At 44.3% G+C, this 21,417-nt stretch overlaps 1 protein-coding gene across 1 annotated transcript in view; it reads right to left on the reverse strand.

Moving 5' to 3' along the window:
- Positions 1-21,417, reverse strand: part of LOC146026608 (vitamin D3 hydroxylase-associated protein-like) — a 125,847-nt gene that overhangs the window by 7,532 nt on the left and 96,898 nt on the right. Inside the window, exon 16 of the transcript XR_014454496.1 lies at positions 3,467-3,580. The gene's annotated coding sequence lies outside the window, so the exon portion shown is untranslated. The remainder of the gene's footprint in view (positions 1-3,466; positions 3,581-21,417) is intronic.

A 21,417-nucleotide genomic window follows, 5' to 3' on the forward strand; every position in this document is an offset into this window, starting at 1 on the left:
TCTATTGTTATTGAACCTGGTATCTATCCCTGCCATGTCAGGAATTTTTATTCCTTTTTAGACATTGTCCTGTCTAATCGTATGTCTAATGTTTGTATTTGATACCTTGCAGTTTTTAATAATTGATTAATAAAAGTTATATATACATTTTTCCCCCTTCTTTGTGCACCGCCCAGAAGACAATCTTTTGTTTCCCCTTCTATTATTGAAATAAAAAAACCCTTGCGGCTGAGATCATTGTGTTACAGAAATACAAGACATTAATATGATCTCTCTGCATGAATGGTTACATACTATGTGCCAATGCCGTTGGTAGGGAAGCTTTGGATGGGACTTATGTATATTACTTAAGAATGCAAGGCTTTACTGAATTTTAAAGTATGTATTATAAAGTTTGCAGAAGGCGTTAGAAAAACGCCATATTGGATTGTTGCCAATTTAATCAAAAACAAACACCTTTTACCTACTCTCAGTATTTATTTAAAAGCACCATAAACACACCCTTGTCTCCACAACGGCCTCATTCATGTCTGTAAGCAAAGCAAAAAGCACAAAACTGGGCAATACTATGCTGCATTGGTGGTGGGGCAGATGTAACGTGCAGAGTTAACGCCCCCATGCACTAAGCCAAAGTATTGCATGCAGGTTTGCATGCAATACCTCTGCAACTCGCCACTAGATCGTATATGATACATCATTTGCAGTCCCTTTGCATACGATGTATCGTATGCAATCTGATTATCCACTGCAGAATACGATGTATCCTTATTGCAGCGGTGACAATCTCCAGCTCCGATCCGATGCTCACGGGACTGCACATCGGATCAGATTAGGAAGTAAATGTGATACGATTTGATACTTTTCCCACGATTTATCGGAGGAAATCATGTGAAAGGGACTAAGGGCCTTATTCTAGTTCACTCTTTCTGACAAAATCCTTCTTAGATGGACAAAACCATGTGCACTGCAGGAGGGCAGATGTAAAATGTGCAGAGAGATTAGATTTGGGTGAGTTATTTTGTTTCTGTGCAGGGTATATACTGGCTGCTTTATTTTTACAATGCAATATAGATCTCACTTTGAGCTAAAACCCCACCCAAATCGAATTCTCTATGTACAAGTAACATCTGCCCCACCTGCAGTGCACATGGTTTTGTCCATCTAAGAAGGAATTTGTCAGAAAGAGTGAACTAGAATAACCCCCTATATCGCACTAGTGTACCGGGACTTTTACATTTGGGAGGGGCTTATTTAAACTGAAATCTAAATTACGGTGTAAAAATAAAGCTGTCTAGATTTTATTTTATGGTGGGGGTGCTATATCAAACAACCAATAGGGAACATATGCATGGCAAGAGAGAAAAAAGGGGTTGTATGGATGGATGCACACCTTTTATTAAACAAAAAGATGTTTTATTCCTATATTTATTTAATATTAAAACGTCCCTTTCATTTGTCTTTTATTTAATGAAACTTGGGGACAAAAAAAACATTTATTTAGACATGGTGAATTAAGAAGTTAAAATCAAATACAATTATGAGATAGACTACACAAAGGCCCTTATTCTGATTGATTCGGACCGCTGCGTGTGCGGTAGGATGGCCGATGTTTGGTGTTTGCGCATGTGCAGAGGTGTTTCTGCGCATGTGAGAATGCCTTGCACATCCGAACACGCAGTGAGTTCCGTGCAGAAAATGATTGGTCAGAACCGTCCGAGCAGGGGGGGGAGAGGGGCGTGAAGAGCTGTTTGGTCTCATTACCATATGCGTACTCCCGGGGTTCATGGGCGTTCACATGAAAAGGCTGGGCGTACGTATGGTGATGCGGCCGTGATGCATGTGTGGGGGGGGCGGACCTCTGATATCCGGATGTTAGCTGCCTGCCCATATCCCTGCTCTCATATGGAAACATGTCCGAGTGGTCTGGGGGAGGTAACCACAAATGTAGGAGGTGTTCACATGAAACATCCACTCGCGGTCCGTTCGCTAGGCGTCTTGCCGCGTTCGGATGGTGTGAGCAATCCGTACGGTAGGTGGGGCTAAGAACACTCGGTTCCTGTCCGAAATACGCATCTGTCCGAATCAACTAGAATAAGGGCCATAATGTGCTGAAGTACAGAAAAATTGCAAAATAGTATTAAAATGCATTGCTAGTATTCTGTCGCAGTAGATGTTACTTAGGGTCTTATTCTGGTTCACTCTTAGAGGCAAATTACTTCTCAAATAGACAAAACCATGTGCACTGCAGGTGGGGAAGATGTAACATGTGCAGAGAGAGTTAGAGTTGGGTGAGTTATTTTTTTCTGTGCAGGGAAAATACTGACTGCTTTATCTTTACACTGCAATATAGATTTCACAAATTCTATCTGCACATGTTATATCTGCCCCACCTGCAGTGCACATGTTTTTGTCCATTTGAGAAGACTACAGTATATTGCTCTTCTAGATATTGTCTCTGTTTTTCTCATCGGAGTGTGTTGTTACAGTTGTAACAATGATATTCCTCAAATTGATGTAACTGAAACAAATTAGTAACAATTTGTGTATTACTTAATGGATGTGTGATTATAGGGACTGAGATATCTTTATTCAATTCACAGGTTGATTACATCTGTGAATTTTTACATAATGACACTTCACTTCAACTTGACATTTCCACACTTTGTAGGTTTTAGTAATCACCTTATAAAGTTTGTTGATAGTGTGTTCTAATTACTGGCAATTTATGGTAAGTTTATTTCTCAATTGAAGAATCTTATGTTTCATATAGCATCAGCTATCGATGTGTTTGTGCTATTGCTCTGCTGTCCCTTTACAGGGGTTTCTGCCTGTATTGACAGTAAACTCCTCAGAGTCCCTAATCACATCATCATCATACAGTATCTACTGCATTATCATATTATCTGAGTTAAGTACCATTTCATAATGACATTAACCCTGGCTCTGCCAGGCCGACACGTGTTTCACCTCTCTAAGAGGCTTTTTCAAGGCAACTATGGTCTGATCACTGTCATCATTGTCGATTTGCTACTCAACACCGAAATCACCCTTCATTACTCCCCCCCCTCTCCCCTCCTTAGTGTCAAAATCAATCGACATTTAGCAATAATCAGTGTAGTGCAGATTAGATAATGAAAGCAGATGTCTAATTGGCTGCTAAACATTTGGACAGCTGTAATATACACATACAGTAGTTACTGACTTTTATTGTTGCCTCTCTGGGAGAAGCCTGGAGATACAACACATAGTGGGTTGCAGGGGTGAGGCTGATGTCATCAAGCTCCACCCCCGTGCCGCACAAATGCTGTGATTTACGGGTCCAGCAGACCAGCAAATTTTGGTATTTAAGTCAGCGGGGAAGAGGGGGTGCGGGGGCTCTGGGAGGTGGACCCAATATTCGGGATCCTCCTGACCATTTTGGGAGGGTAGGCAAGTATGAATATAAATTTTTGGCTTATTTCATAACCTTTTCCACGTATACATGTAGGACGGCCTCAGGGCTTAGTGATCCTTTCTTCAACTCATCCACAAGTTCTGACAGGGACAGGGAGAGAATCCGGCTGGTATCAATTTGTCCATGCTGTAAGACATAATACATAGGGAGAAACATATCAAACCTTTGAGAGATACAGTGGAGAGAAATAAAGCACCAACCACTCAGCTCCTATATATATATATATATATATATATATTTTTTTTACAGAGCCCTTAAATGAGAGGAGCTGCTGATAGATTTGGAACTTGATCCCACTCTAGTTTTTGCCCTTCAAGCTTTTATGCATCTTCTTCCCCATTAGAGATAGGGCATAGTCTGATGCAACATGGAAAACCTGCATCCTTGTCCTACAACATAAACAACCTCTCAGCTCAAATTGTCAGTAAGTATTATGGATAATTTGAGGGGTATTTTATAACCCATGATAATCTGTCAAATTAATAAACAGGCTTTTAACACGATATCAAATTAGATCATGTCTTTTTTTTGGTGCAGCAAATTATCCTGTATTGCATAAAAACACATTGGGGTAAAGGGCCTTATTCTAGTTCACTCTTTCTGACAAGACCATGTGCACTGCAGGGGGGGGCAGATGTAAAATGTGCAGAGAGAATTAGATTTGGGTGAGTTATTTTGTTTCTGTGCAGGGTAAATACTGACTGCTTTATTTTTACACTGCAATATAGATCTAACTTTGAAGTAAAACCCCACCCAAATCTAATTCTCTCTGCACAAGTAACATCCGCCCCACCTGCAGTGCACATGGTTTTGTCCATCTAAGAAGGATTTTTGGTCAGAAAGAGTGAACTAGAATAAGGCCCAAAGTTACTAAGATGGGAGTTCTATTGAAGATGCCCACAGCAACCAATCCGATTCCACTTCTTATTTATTTAGCACCCTCTAGAACATAATAGATAGAATCTGATTGGTTGGTATAGACAACATCCCATCTTCAATAGAACTCCCATCTTAGTAAACTTAGGCCATGGGGTCCACGGAAAGCCATGGGAAATTTGGTTTTGCATATATGAGGTTCTCAAAACGAAATCCCCGATAAGCGCCATCATCGTGGCTAATAGGATAGCAGCCAGGGGCTGATTGGACGTAGACCTTACAGGGAAGATCCCCGGTAGTCCAATGCACATGTGACAGTGGTGTAACAATCACTCAGCAGACCCCGCTGCAGCTTGGGGGAGCCAGTGCCGGCGGGGTCTGCAGGGCACACTGAAAACACGAAGGATGAGCAGCAGGGCTGGGGTCTGCTGGAAATGTAAGGCAGAGCGCCCGGCCACACGGTCACCCTGACTGCCCGGTTCCTGCACGGAGAGCTATCCTCCTCCCTCTACCCCACATGCATCCTACCCCTCCCTTCGCTGTACCTGTGCTGCTCAAGGAGCATTGGGGATGGGGAAGCTGAATTTCTGAAGAGAATGGGAGACCAGGGAGAGATGACTGACAGGGGTAGTTACGGGAAGATACAGGGGGTGGTCCCCCCCCAGGCCGAACCGCTGCTTCAAGTTCTGATATCTGTGGGAGGTCAGTGCGCTGCTGCTGTGTGTGTCTCTCTATGCCCTGCTGTGGGTGCACTGCTGCTGCAGGTGCCACGCTGCCCCCTGTACCAGCCGGGTGTTATACCTATATATTGTTTTGTGCAGAGGGTGTTTTTGGGTGTTTTTTTTTTTATACCACAGTGCATGTTGTTTTAATATGGGTGGGGAGGGGGGAGGTTTTCCGGGGGGGGGGGGGGCGCCGCAGTTTTGCAGGGGGGAGATAAATTTCTAGTTACACCACTTACCTGAGAGGTGACTTTTTATTTTAAAGATGCGCCCCCATCTAGAGTAGTTGCCCCCTCTTCCCCTTTACCACACAAACAACCTTTGCCAGAACACAGAACAGATTACCCGATGCTGCAAGTATTCATCTAAGGGGGGGGGGGGTGACCATTGTTAATGGCGATTAAATATGACCAAAGAAACAATAAGTGAAAAGTACAGGTTACGTATCATGTCCGTAACCTGCGTACCCTTTATACCTAGCTACGTGCGAACAAAACGTAGCGCAGCGTAGCGTACCTTTATTGTGTATTACACACCAAAGAACCAATACCTTAATAAGAGATCCTTTCGCAGTACTTTGACTCTAATCTGCGAATATACCTTTTAGGACAGTGTCCGTAATATACCTTATCGCTATGCGAATAACAGACACAACCACAGTATAGAAGTAAGGAGATAGAAACTCCGTAAAAGGATGTATTTAAGTCCCTAATGGACAAAAGGGGGTTACAGGAATAGAAAATACAGGTATAACAAGTAATACAATAGTCTAACAATGAGTATAATAATCAGGCTCTGCTAGGGGAAGAAAAACAGATACAAGATACAATTATAATCAGCCACATTACATAAAAGGGGAATACGAATGTTTACCTACAGGGGAAATAGCGCAGCGCAGTCCGGTTGGAGCTCACTATGTTCAGGTTTGAACATAGTCCGGTCAATGGTCAGGGAAAGGAAGATGTGCCGAAGTGACCGAGGCCGCCCTGGGTCACCTATCTTATAGGGTCAGAAGGGGGAGGTCAAAGGCCATTCCTATTGGTCAGGGTTCGTATGTCAAGTCCTCTGTGATTGGGGCAAAGTAATACAACTGGTTTGCAAAGGTGCAGGGGGGAGGTGAACTTTGGAGTCCTTTGTCTGTTGGTATCGTCGTCAGGGGTTGTAAATAGCAGTAGAACCGGTTACAACTAGATTCCTTTGTTATACACTTTTTAACAGAAACTGTCTTGGGAATTATGGATTTTGTCCATAACTATCGGACCGTATGGATTGCGATTTATTCGCAATGACCGGAATACTGCGCATAAGAAACGTAACGTAACGGTACTAAACATTATACAGACGGATGTATGCAATGCTAACTAAGCTATGTGTGGTGCTCTAAACCTTTAACTATATTTTATTTAGTGTCAGTATGTTATTATGAATTTATGTGTAATAGTATGGCTGCGCTTCTGGTCCACTTTGTCACACAGACTCGGGTATGGAAACTTTATTTGCGCAACTCTGCGAACCAAAATGGCGGCCATACTATCCTAAAATGGTGTGTATGCAACTCGACTTTAACAGTCCACCCTTTAACAGTAAATATAAAACTGTTACAGTACAAACATTTTACATAACAATACAGAAATTCATAATCCCAACAGAGAAATTGGGATCCGTGAATTAAACATGTAAGGGGAGTAAACCATCTGCTCTTTGGCCGATCCTGGATCATGGATAAATGATGGGCCACATTTATCGAACAATCTACTCAGGGTGATGAAGGATAATGTACAAATCTTGGGATAAAAATAAAAACAGGGGAGGTTACACTATATACAATTGTTTTTCAGATATGGCATCCTTTGGTAGGTATTGTTTGTGACAACAGACCCTTGAACTCTTTGTTGTCTCTCTTTTTGGTATGCTTTTAAGTATGCTGGTATTATCACTATCAAACATCCGGTCCTGGGTAATGTGTCAAGTTTATAGATTCTACCTTGACCTAAACTGGGACGGGTAACACACTCTCAGAACTCTGTATCATCTGTCCAATGCCTGGCAGCAGTGCGGCGGCGGTATCCTTGACTTTGAAGATAAGAACGGATAGTGGGGGGGAGACAAGAATAGGACCCACAACAATAGAGAAAACTGAGAAAGGAAAAATTTGTTAGTGATCCTTCCAACCTGTTACCAGTGGGGTGTGTCACAGTCCCTTTTGTAGCTTGTACAGGTTGCTTGACCTTAGCTGCTCTCCAGTCCTCCCGAAATGGTGCCTCTTAGCGATTTCTTTCTTTCGCCCTCGAGTGTAAGGACCTTCTGGGTTTCTGGTCTTTTGGCAGTAGGACGAACGTACCCGAATCTCTCTCTCTGCGACTTTTTTATTGAGGTAGTGCTGGTAAACAAGACTTGGGGTGGTTCTTTCCAAAGGTCTATCAAGCAACCTGTATATGGCAAAGCAGGGGAAACAACAACATCTCCTGGTTCATGGTTATGACAGTTCACAACAGGTGTCAACAAAGTCCTTTTGCTGCAGTTTTCCAGGTGTGGATACATCACTTGCATTACTTTTTTTTTTTTTCGTGGTGTGGTCTGGGATCTCCTTGTGGGATTACCATAACGTGTGGCTGCCCGCCAAGCAATGTTTCGATGGGGATAAATGAGGTGGAGTTCTGAGAGTGATTCTACTACTACAAAAAGAGATTGTGGGGTGTACCATCAGTCCCTAAAAGGTTCACACATGACTTAAAATCTTTCATATAAACTTGCATACTCAGGGGTGTTTCTGGGCTGCCATATCTATACGCACAAACATCAACACGTATATATATAAATAAAAAAAATAAGTAAATAAATAATTAGAATGCTTCTTTGTATTACCTGCAGAGGATCCTGCTGGAGGAGGGATGTGGAGATGGCTCTATGGGAACAGCCGTTGCAGTTTCTTTCCCCCAGACAAGTAAGGCATGATCCTGTCGTCTTACCTGTCTGTGGGCACACCAGTAATTTCGGACTAATTTTCCACATACCTTCCCTGCCATCGGCTATCTCTGCCCTGACAGTTTGGCATGTTCTCAGAGTCACTGGTTTTCCTTGTCCATCTTTCTATTCCTGTCCACATCCCTTCGGCTTCCAGACTGCTTCTCCTGCAGGGGACACAAATCTTGTATTTCTATGTGAATACACTGACATTTACAGGGGGAACACAAACATTATCCGCAGAGCGCATGGCTCACCCAGCTGCCTTGCCAGCATGTTCATTATCAAGTGACACTGAATCCTTATCGAAGGTGTGGGCTTTACACTTGATAACAGCCACTCTGTCCGGCAGCTGTGTGACTGTCAGGAATCTTTTAAACTTACAACGCTTGCGCCACTGGAGTGCCAGCTACTGAAACAAAACATCTCTGAGGCGCCATGGGGCCTAAGATCTTCTGCATTACCCCAACAAGCATACTTGGAGTCGGCATGAATATTGGCTGTTTTTCTTTCAGCCCGCAGTACTACTAATGAGGCTGCTGTTGCTGAGTGAGACGTCCAATGGGTTCAGCCTCTACTATGTCTTTTCCATCTATTACGGTATAGCCAGTGTACAATTTTCCCCTCTCTGTGTTGTGGAAAGAACGAGGGAGAGAGAAAAAAAAAATGAATTACCTCTTCCAATGGGTTGTTACCACCCTTTGGGGGCATGCTGCAAAGGTCTGATTCAAACATGTCATGCAATCATATTCGTCTCGGCTCCCACTAAATTCCACCATTCCAGCAACCTCAGCACCAATCCACCCTTTGTGCCTTGGAGGGCACACCTGGTAAGAGTGTTGCTGGGTTTACAATATTACCCATTTTACTGGTAACATTTATAGAATTCATCAATGCAAGTTCCCATTTAGTGAACTTGGCTGATGAATATTTTTCCACATGTTTAGGCAGAATTTTAGGAGTGTCCAGACTATATGAGGAGCATAAACAGTTAAAACACACCCCAACACCACATTCTCAGTTTTGTTTACCAGTAGTGCTATGGCAACTACACTGTGTAGACAAGTAGGAAGTGCTCAAGTAATAGGGTTTAATTGTACACTGCAGTACGACATTGGTCAGGCTGGCATCACCAGGTTTCTTACGTCACTATATCTGTCGCCCCCTCAGCAGGTCTAATATTCTAAATCACATGGTCTCTTGTGTCAGTCATACCCATGGCAAAAGGCTGTAATCAGGCCTGTTTCTTCTTCTTTACTATCCACATCTGTCTGTGAAGACATGGGTTTTGTGATTGCACCTATTTATATGTAAATGCGTTTTACAACCCTTTTCATTCTGTTGAAGGGGAATGCTTTGTGCACTACTTGGACTGCTTTTCACAAGATGGTGGCTGTGGTTACCCTGGGTAACATAAAAGAGCAATGCTTAAAGTTACTGGGACTTTGTTCAAGATTTACTGAAAAATATATCTTTTGACTACTCGCTTTATGGGGTACCGCATATTCACAATAGGTATTTCTCTGCTGGGAGTGCGACAGATTTTTCGAACTATTTTTCTATGATTTGTGGGTTTATGGTTACTAATGTGTCCCAGATTCCCCCCCCCCCCCCCCCCTTGTTCAGGCGCAACCGCAATCCGTCCTGAGATACCTTATGTCCTGCCTCAGGAGGATACACCAGAAGTTGTCTATCGCCATCTGCTGGTGTTGTGGATGAGGAAAGGACATAACAATAGATCATTAACCCATTGTATTGGTATTTACCCATTGGTGGGCCGTAAGGACAGTGTGCGATCTTGCAAGACCCGGGGAGGGGCTTGGTGGCTCTCTGAGGTTTCTGGAACAGAAGAGTAGGGGAAGGAGAAAAAATTGGAAAAAGAGAGAGAGAGAAACTAAAAAAAAAAATAGAAAAAAAATTTATGACAGTAATGTGTACATTTATTTTCAAATAGGAAATTTCTCTTTTATTTGGATGACACCAGGATTTGGCACTATGGGGGAATTGGCTCTCAACTATTTGGTTCTTACCCTTTTCAACTCCTGTTCTGATTTGTAAGCCCTCCCTTTCTTTCTCTTTCCCAGTGTGGTTGTGACTATAGGCTGTGTCTAGGGGTATTTTTCCAGCTCAACCTCAGGTTTCAAATGGTGAAGCTGTACTTTGGGGCGCTACGCTTTCTGTTTTTAACAGGGTTTCTAGTGAAGCTATTGTTGCCATTAATCCTGTGTCCTTCCCATCTTTAGTTCAAAGGGAACTCGGTATTTGTGCTGTAGTTTTTTTTGCTACCTTAGATGGGTTAAAAAAAAATCTATAACAGTACAGTGCAGCATTAGTCATGGGGGTATATCTAACAATTTTTCATCTAGTTCGTGCATACTGGTCCTGTTGTCTCTAAGTTATGAATTCTCTGGTGTCCAGCAGCAGACATAACTTATATTTCAAGGTAGTTCTGTAATTTGAAGGTCAATCGTAGCCACTGCAGTCAATAAGACAGAGAATTTGATATGCAAGGGCCCGATTATGATCTCTATTTGTTTTACCAATGGGTAATGCTGCACCTTTCCTGTTACCCCAATTGAAACTGCTAATTATTTGGCACAACCGAGACCAGGAGGGAATGTTGTTAACGGGTATGATACAAAAAAACTTTTACATTTAAACCGTTCCACTTACCCATATCTGAGGCTCCTCCCTCAGATATTGTCTTATGTTACCTGGTTGTGGGGTGTATGTGTGTCCTACTCCCTGTTTGCATATATGTGTCATGCTTAGGGCGGCGTTGGCTACTAGGTGGGGCTATGGCTATGTGTTGAGACCTACCTGTCTTCTCCCATTGTGTCTCCCAGTTACTTACATATGTGTTATATTTCCTATGGTTACTTACCCTGCAATGTCTGGCTATGTGTCCTTTGTTTCCACATTTGAAACATACCGTTTGGTTTTGTCTTACCGTGTCTTGCCTTGGGTGTGGTATGTTATAGGTTGGATCCTTACTAAAAGTGTGACTATCGGCTGTTATCAGTTTCTGCATGCCGTTTGTCTGTCTTTCTGTCATAAATCGTTTGTCCAGATCAACAGCAGATTTCTTTAAAGTATGTATTGACATCTGTCTGCAGTTGGGGTGAATGGTTTCTATGTTGGTTCTCAGATTTTCCCTAAGACCTTGTATCAGCACAGAGACAATCACTCCCTCAAGATGTATGTTGTCCCTGGGGTCGGGGATACCAGAGTGTTTTGGCAACGCCTGCAAAGCACGGTTGAAATATCCGCTGGCAGACTCACCATCTTTTTGTTTGATGGTGAACATCAGAGTATTTTCAACCGTCGCTGGGAAATATACACCCAATTGTATATTTATTAGGCGTATATTTTCCTGGTTGCCCTGTTCAGTTAAAATCTTATCGCCCTCCACACCACTGTCTCGAATGAATTTCTGGACATCTATGTGTGAAGGGAGGCAAGCTCTCAACATGTATCGCCAATCCTTGTTGGTGGGCTCATCTGAATTTCCCCGCTCCCTTACAAATTTCTGACACTTTGCCAGATCTTTGCTGGGATCAGGGAAATTTTTGATGATTGAATGACGTTCCAATCGTGTCCACGTATTGTGCATGTCACTATCCTTTACAGGCATTACCTCATCCCTGTCTCCCCGTCCACAAGGAGGTTCCACTGTGTGCAGAGGGTGAATCTGTATCCCCCCTGCACCATTGGACAACATCCCAGGAACAACTATCTCTGTGCTGTGTGGTGTGTACTTACCTGTGTCTCCAATCGTGTTCCTGGCATCAGCCATCTCCTCGACCCGAATGGCAGCAGCAGCTTGGGCTGTCTCGGCCTCTCTCTCCTTTCCGCTAGCTTCGCAAGGGATGGCTGATGTCAGGAATCCCCCCTGTGGATCTGTATCTTGCTTATAGGGGGTAAAAACAGTACACAAGTTATTCATTTTCAGGTTATTTTTGGTTTCACTTCGGACTTGAATTGTTCCCTTTTTTACATATTGGGGAGTGGAAACATTCGTATTCCTGTGGCTGATTACACTTGCATCTGACAGATAACTATGTTCCTTTTTGATTGTACTTTCCTTCTGCCACAATTTAAGAATTTCTATGTGCTTCACTCTCTTCTTACGACTGGAGAGTAGACATATTTCATCTTTTACTGCCGATAAGATTTCTGGATCAAAGCTACCAACACTGGGAAATTCTAACTTGCTGCCTTGTGTCATTTTTCTCCATTTCTTTTGGTAAACAACTGCTCGTTCACCGTGCTTACAGCACATAATGAAGGCTGCCGACCCTTTCGGTCGACTCGCCTCCTCCCTAACTGACACGTTGTCACTGCGTGACCCGTTATTACCCATAATTACAGGAATAAACGTTCACCGCTAGTAGACACCGGTGGGTTGTTACTTTTCTGAGAGCTCCCCAAACACTCACTTCTCAGCGTCCTAGAACACTCCCACAATCAAGTGAGGTGCGAAGGCTACGAGGCAATGATACTCAATCACCAAGCTCTCAAATAGCAGCGAACTTCTAGTTGACCTACAAGGTGCGGCTGATTTCTCCGGGACACAGCAAAACTAGTTTTTCCTGTACCCCCAAAAACCGGTTTTTCTAAAGCAGCTGATCGGATCACTGGGTTCCGATTTAGCTTCTTGTACCCTCCTAGTGGATCAAAATAGGTAGTTCCACGGAAGGGGCAGTTCCTATGGGCACGTCGTCACGTGCACCCTGTCCTACCCTGGACTGTCCTACACTTGACTACACTGCGCTTGAGTCGTGCCGTCACACACCCGTTCACCTCAGTTTTGTTTCACACTGGATGCTAGTTACACCTAGGTCTTATGTTTAAACTTGAAATATTTCTGTACAGAAAAATCTTCCCAGGCTGGTAGCTTCTCACTAGACACTTATGCAGGTATAAATCCCTTTTAAATGGCTATAGGAATCTATTAAAATAATGCTTGAGTTGCTTGTTTATGAGAAAATGAACAAAAAGAAAAACTTATTTTCTCTTATTAATCACCGCCTTATCCACAGTATATTACTATACTGTTTTAAATAAAGCTAGTGATTCAATACTGTTCACCTTTGAGTTCCTATGTGTGCTGCATGTGCAGTGCCAGTGAACAGCCACGTGTGTACGTGTGTTTTGTTAAACCTGTTCACAGGCCGCCGATGAATCGGCCACCCACATGTTCTATAGTGTATTTGCAAGGTTGCGCTCGGGTTTCCTATACGCAGTAATTGCGCCTAAATGTGGAATAAATCCCTTAACTTCGTCCGAGAGTTACGTATCAAAATGCTAAATAAATCCCGCACTTAATCCGTAAATCTCGTACAAAGATGCGAAAATTTCCCGATGTGGGCACGTGTGCGCGCACCTTGCGTAATACACAATAGACACTTTACGTTACTGTAAAAGGCCCAGAACTTATCGCCACGTGGCGGAGTCCCTGGCCCTGCAGTAACTAACAATAAAAGTTATAGTTTTGCACAGAAGGGATCCTCTATGTACTATAATAAAACACAGGCCTTTGTCTCGACGTGTGCGAACTTTATCGCACGTGGCACATATACTGTAATAAACAAGCAGCTCAAGACACTATACCCCGTTAAAATACTTGTGGCAGGCAGAAGTACAGTTTTACTAAACACTTAAATATGCTTTAAAACACGTGGCTTAATGTTTCCTTGGATTTCACTTATTGTACTTCGGGTTCAACGCTAGCACTTCTCGAACCCCGCACCGCCGCGGACCTGGCCTATCCAGCAATGGATAATAAATACTTCCACCCTTTTGCTGGTATAGGTCAAGCCGCGCGGCTGGTACTGAGCTCTAGAATGTGAAACGGCCGGATGAGCCCTCAATTGTTAATGGCGATTAAATATAACCAAAGAAACAATAAGTGAAAAGTACAGGTTACGTATCATGTCCGTAACCTGCGTACCCTTTATACCTAGCTACGTGCGAACAAAACGTAGCGCAGCGTAGCGTACCTTTATTGTGTATTACACACCAAAGAACCAATACCTTAATAAGAGATCCTTTCGCAGTACTTTGACTCTAATCTGCGAATATACCTTTTAGGACAGTGTCTGTAATATACCTTATCGCTATGCGAATAACAGACACAACCACAGTATAGAAGTAAGGAGATAGAAACTCCGTAAAAGGATGTATTTAAGTCCCTAATGGACAAAAGGGGGTTACAGGAATAGAAAATACAGGTATAACAAGTAATACAATAGTCTAACAATGAGTATAATAATCAGGCTCTGCTAGGGGAAGAAAAACAGATACAAGATACAATTATAATCAGCCACATTACATAAAAGGGGAATACGAATGTTTACCTTCAGGGGAAATAGCACAGCGCAGTCCGGTTGGAGCTCACTATGTTCAGGTTTGAACATAGTCCGGTCAATGGTCAGGGAAAGGAAGATGTGCCGAAGTGACCGAGGCCGCCCTGGGTCACCTATCTTATAGGGTCAGAAGGGGGAGGTCAAAGGCCATTCCTATTGGTCAGGGTTCGTATGTCAAGTCCTCTGTGATTGGGGCAAAGTAATACAACTGGTTTGCAAAGGTGCAGGGGGAAGGTGAACTTTGGAGTCCTTTGTCTGTTGGTATCGTCGTCAGGGGTTGTAAATAGCAGTAGAACCGGTTACAACTAGATTCCTTTGTTATACACTTTTTAACAGAAACTGTCTTGGGAATTATGGATTTTGTCCATAACTATCGGACCGTATGGATTGCGATTTATTCGCAATGACCGGAATACTGCGCATAAGAAACGGAACGTAACGGTACTAAACATTATACAGACGGATGTATGCAATGCTAACTAAGCTATGTGTGGTGCTCTAAACCTTTAACTATATTTTATTTAGTGTCAGTATGTTATTATGAATTTATGTGTGATAGTATGGCTGCGCTTCTGGTCCACTTTGTCACACAGACTCGGGTATGAAAACTTTATTTGCGCAACTCTGCGAACCAAAATGGCGGCCATACTATCCTAAAATGGCGTGTATGCAACTCGACTTTAACACCATCTTTATCCATTATGACCTTTGTTAAAGGGACAGGTGTGGGTGCTATCTCGGGGTGTAACAGTTTCTGGGCTCCATTGGGGGACAGGTGGGGATATTTGTGATATTCGGGGGGTTATGGTAATGAGTTATTTTGTTTGTGGACCTGCGCTCAGTGTCAGTGGGGGGATCATTGGATAGACAGCAGCTAGGTTGACAAGCATAAGGTCGACACCATTAGGTCGACTTGCATGAAGGTCAACATGACTGAAGGGTGACGTGGGGTTAGGTTGACAGGGTCATTAGGTCGACACAAGCAGTAGGTTGACTTGGGGAAGGTTGACAATCAAAAGGTGGACATGGGGTTTTTCACTTTTTTTTGTCCCTAATGACGACACAGTTGACATGGACACTCGCCATGCACTCGCCATGCTTCGGGCACACTATTTTATACTCCCACCACACCCTAGTGGATGGTAGGGCATGAAATACCGCCTTTATGTTGGCTCAAAAAAATACCTGCCTTCTATCACAATACGAGTGACCCTGTGACACTATATATATAATTATGGAATTACTTTAAACCTATTGGATAAGGTGTGCCTAGTGTACAATCACTATAAAATTATATTCATATAATAATTAATAAAGACATATGTAAATTGGCATAAATAAATTGTTAGCTATAAATTAATTTAAAGACTTATTTATTTAATTGAAATGAAGGTGCCAAACAAAGGACGTGTAAAAGTATGACAATCTGCAATGCACAATAACACCCAACCACATGAACTGCAGGCAGACACTGCCCAAGGAGCAAACACACAAAATCGTCCGAAGAATACACTGAACCCTCTAACTTGACTTCCCACCAGCTTAGGTGATGACCCTGTACAGCCGACTACTCAGTAAACGAAGGGAGGGCACTCAAATTAAATAATTGCGCTTGGACTGGTGAGCTGACGTTTTCACACAACTTTAAAATAGCAAACTATAAACTACCCAACCTACAGAAACATGTGAGGGAGATTGGGAAGACTGGAACAAAGAAACTATGGCAAACAGCTTAAGCCTTTAAATAAACTAAAACAAAGCTGCAGAGTCCTGATTGCCAAAACTGATTAAACCAATGATCTGCACCCATGCCATCGCCCATCATAGAATTTTAAACCACCTCTGTTCTTATGCCAGTTTCTCGGGTTTATCGTCAACAGTAAATGACGTTGGAATAAAACAACTATATACTTTGATGGAAATAGCTGGCAGGTTATAAAAAGCTATTTACTTAATATTAATGTATTCTAATTAAAAATCTAGAAAAAAATCTGTCTGGTGCATACTTGCCTACCCTCCCAGAATGGCAAATAACCCCCTCCATGTCGAATTGTGTCATCGTGGCCCTGTGCCCTGCTGTTCAATGCCTATAATACCGGGAGTGAACAGTGGGGGGGCGGGGTCACCTAGAGGGGGGGATATTCAATGTATGCCAATATTTCCAACAGGCGGAAATGTCAGCGCACACCTATTAAATATGGCCATGTTCGCCAATGCAGATTCAACATTCAACATTTAAAAAAAAAAAAACGAATCTACATCTACAAACCCAAAATTGTCAAATTTGTGGCTTTTTTGCCAATCTGCGGCCGTTTTTTCCAATCCATGGGCTATCGTGGATGAATTTTCCAACGGTTGGATAGCCGCTTGGATAGATTGACGGTTGGATAGATTGACGGTTGGATAGCCACTTGGATAGATTGGCGGTTGGATAGCCGCTTGGATAGATTGACGGTTGGATAGCCGCTTGGATAGATAAATCCACAATCCAATGAAAATGCCAGATATTCTGCATGTGACGTCACAGTTTTGTAATTCTGAAGTTCAAACCGATATTTATCCAATTTCCTTTGAAATCCAGCACACCCCTGATAATGGTCACACATGGAATGATTGAGTAAATGATCAGTGGTTTTAGTCAAATGTTCAGTGTGGCCAAGATCAGGGATAATTGAGGACTCCCGCTCCTCCTGCCTCTCCCACCGCCTACCCTACACACCCACTCTCTCAGTCAATCAGCAGCTGTCCTATTCATTTGAAATCGGTCGGGCAAGGGTGTGGAGGTGCATCAGTGGCGTGCAGAGGAGTGCAGATGGACCATGTGTACTATATAGTCAATGCAGCCCTGTCTATCTGGCTTTGATTTGTGCTGTGCGGGAGAGTGCATCGGGAGCGCATCGGGAGCGCATTGGGAGCACATCGGGAGTGCAAGGTAAAAAAAAACTGTGCGATCTGCGTGCAATCTCAGTGCGATTTTAACTATATAGTAAAAATTGTATGCAGAATTGTACCATGTGTACACACCATTAGAGATAAAGTGAAATTGGTTATTGATTTACTATGAACTGCCCCACCTGCAGTGCACATGATTTTGTCCATTTAAGAAGGAATTTGCCAGAAGGATTGAACCAGAATAAGGCCCATAGTTAGTTTTAAGAGATGCCTATCTATGAATGTATTTTTATATACTTACCTTTAGTCATTGTTCCTCATTTCTATGATTCATTACCATGAGAACGCTGGGAATGCCCATGGAATGCTGGAATATGGAAATGGGGCAGCCCGGCACCCCCCCGTCCATCTCCACCCCCCAATGCGAATGCACAGAGGACTGAATGGATTAGAATAACCCCCATAGTCACCAATTAGTGATGCAGCAACATGCACTCTTCGGGACACTAACATGTGTTGGACATTATGTAGACTTTTGTGCATATTTACTAAACTAATTTTGGGTGAAATCGCCCCAAAACAGATACTTGAATAAATAGAAGGATGTACGACAAAGATCCACATATCTACAATCACAATAGGAGTACCCATAGATGTCTACTGTGAGATTTACCTGAATACTTTGTCCCCAGGTCATCTATAGATGGCATTAGCCTTTTGTAGCCTGCAGGCTACAGATCAATGGCCGGATCCAAGGAGGGGCGACAAGGGCGATTGTCCTGGACCCCCCGCACATATTAGGGGCCCCCACTGAATAGTGCACGCTGCTGGTAGTGAAATTGGAGCACAGCATGTTTCAGCTGTGTTCTCGATTTCCTCACTACACAGCCGCTGCCAGCGCCGCCCGCCGAGGTGCTGCTGATGTCCCTGAGAGCCTCTCACGGGACGTGGAACACTAGGGTACATTTTATTACACACAAGTATCATTTACATGTTTTTTTTAAACTTTCTTTCTTAAGGAACTGGACACAGGGCCCTATTCAGACCTGCTCACTGGGCAGCTAGGTTTCAGAGCCCAGCGCAAGTGATATCCCGGCCATGTGCACGGCTGGGAATGTGTTGGCAGCCATGCACACAGGGGGAAATCCATTCAGAATACAGTTCTTAATAATGTACCATAATTGCAGGAGGTATAACTGCTATGGGGCCAAATGCTGAAGGGGGGCCCACTTTCACTGTGTAAGTTACATGTGTTATACTGTATACATTCATCAACAGCGCCGCCACTAGAAATATTGGGGCCCAGGACTGACCTACAGTCCTGGCCCACAGCGGCACACCCCCCGTGTGCGCCTGCCCCTGCCTCCGCCTGCCAGCACCCCGCCTCCCTCTACCCTGTCCCCATTACTTACCATCATGTCGCAGCAACGTCCTCCGGCTCCTTCAGTTTCCACTGTCAGGTCCGGAGCGCACACTGCACAGTGCAGCCTGCAGAGTGCCGAGCCCCTCTGTGTCCTAGGCTCGGTGCTCTGCAGGCTGCACTGTGTAATGTGCGTGCCTGGCTGCCGGGTAAAGGAGGCTCGGTGCAGGTGGGGGGGGGGGGGGGGGGGCGGGGCTGTGGGCAGCTGCCCGGGCCCGGGACAGCTGTACCCAGGGCACCCCCCTGTCTGCGGCCCTGTTCATCGCTATTGGTTTGTATAAAACGGGGTCCCTTTACACCCTTTTGCTGTGGGGCCTACAAATATCTAGTTATGCCCCTGAATTAGGAAGTCAGGGTATACAAATTGGGGGTTTTTGAAAGAGGTCTGACAACTGCTTGCTTTAGTGGATCAGCAGAAGAGCCTTCCTTGGCTACACCAGAGAGTGGAAATTATTCTAAGAGGTCAGGTGACTTTCATTCTCAAGTTTGGAATCTTGGTACTGTACTTGTTATGTGCAAACATGAATGCACAATGAGAGGGATTCCTGTGGTTAGAGACAGCTGCAGTGCTCACACATATCCTTCATGATGAGGGAAATCCAACTCTATTCAGATCTAATCTTCACAAAGAGCCTGTGAACAATCATTAAGTCTCCGCTTTGGAAATTGGCCCTAGAGAAACCTGTTCTTCCACTTTGGAAGATAACTATAGCAGAGTTTCCCAAACACGGTCAACAAGGCACCCTAACGGTCCAGGATTTAAGAGTGTCCATGCTTGGCCACGGGTGACTAAATTTAGTGTCCCAATTTGGCCCCATTTTCTATTGTGGAAGTCTGTGCATGTGTGAATATGCCCTGGACCACCTACCCCTACCCCCTCCCTAGACCACCAGGTGTTCGGGCATTAGGTCTGTGGGCATAGTCAGGCTCTCTCAGCCTGGCGGCACTGTAGTTGGGCCTGCTTGGACCCATGGGCATTATAATTGGCAATATAGTTGTGCACCCTTGGCCTGTGGCACTTTGTTTATCAGGCTTTAGGCCCAGGGCCCCCAGATCCGGCATTAGGCCCGAGGTCCTCATAGCCGGGCATTAAGCCCATGGGCTCCATTAGCTGGGTCGGCGCACAGCTAAGGGGCACTAGGCTCAGTATTTTAGCCCCACAGGAATAAAATAGTGATCTGGGCACCAGGCCCTAACTAGGCAGGCCCACAGGCCTGAGCCCTTAATAGAGTGTTACTGAGCACTAGGCTCAGTGTGGAAAGAGTTTCCCTGGTAAATTATTCAAATGTGGACAGGCTGTGCGGCGGCCACCTTTCCAGGTATAACCAGCAGGTGGAGGAGCATGCAGTTTCCCATGGGTAACTGGGGTAAGAGGTGCACAGGTTGTACGACTGTCACCACTCCGGTCCTTAATTAGGATTATTGGGAACATTCAGGGGCAAGAACGAGCTGGACAGCTCCAGATAGGTAGGTGTAATGGGCGGCCCCGTCACTTGTTCTTGGACTGTGATTGTTACGGTCAATGTTGTTTTACATGCAGGGCATAGTTTGGTGTAGAACTGTTACAGTTGTGTCGCACCACGCACACACATTGTCAGTTTGAGGGCTTTGTGAGTTAGTTTTGCCACACTAGGTAGAGGTAGGGAAAAGATTTGGGGGTGATACACTGCGCTCACTAACGTGTTGGTATGTTCTCTAGGCGCTGCCAATCTCTTAAGGGTTTCCCGGTCCCTTATGGATTAGAAGTAATTGTTTGGTTGGGCTTTGGCGCTGCCTATCAATTGTGATCCCTTAAACGGGTGGGCTTAAATGCTACCTGTGTGGTCCGTGCTTGATTTTTTGGTGTAGAGTTAGGTAGAAATGAAGAGATGGAAAAAGTTAAGTATACAGATGGTGCCGGGCTCCCTCTTGCTGGCGAATCGCCAGAACGTCACCGCTGGCGATCCGCCAGCAGCCCGGCTCTCCATCTGACTGAGCGTCTCAGTTTCCGTGCGGCGGGGCGATAGGAACCTGTCCGTCTCCGCTTCAGGGAGATGGACAGGGTTAGGGGGGGGTGCGGGGAGGTGGTGGGGACCCCAGGTGACCGCCGACAAGCCGGCGGGGACCCGGAGGAAGCCATCGGAAGGGGACGCGCGCACATCTCGTGCACACGCGTCCCCTTTCGCAGATACAGATGGCGGGTGGCGGGGGATGGCGGCTGGCGTCGCCATCCCCTGCAAAGAAGAGACCCGCTCCATCTGTATGTAAATGATTTTTCTTTCTATTTTACAATAAGCTATATGGTGTGGGTTAAAATGTTAATTTAATTGGGTGATGGATTTAATTGGTGTTTTTAATACACCTAAAAGGGGTCCCCTGCTGAGGGAATTTTTCAAAGCCGTGTCACCCTTAGAAGATCCCCGACAGGGGTTCAGGTGACCCTATAGGGTTCCTTTAACCTCCGTAGGTCCCTTATGAGAATCTACGGTCTTCCTGGGCGATGTGTAGAGAAAAGAGTGTTGCTGGGTTTCTGTGGTGCAGAAAGGAGCCTGTGAGGGCTTAAGGCAGTTTCAGAAACTCCTTTACAATCTCATAGGCTTCAGCCTATGTCCTTTCTCTTCTCCGTATTCAGAGGATTGTTGGTATCTTAATGTGTGTCTCCACTTAGTAGTGGTAAGGGTTAATAGGTGTAGTCTGTCACCTTAAGTAGGAGAGAGCCTTAGTAGGCTTCAGGCGATCTTA

Source organism: Crinia signifera, chromosome 8 (genome assembly GCF_055691185.1).
Source record: "Crinia signifera chromosome 8, ASM5569118v1, whole genome shotgun sequence".
NCBI classification, from domain to species: Eukaryota; Metazoa; Chordata; class Amphibia; order Anura; family Myobatrachidae; genus Crinia; species Crinia signifera.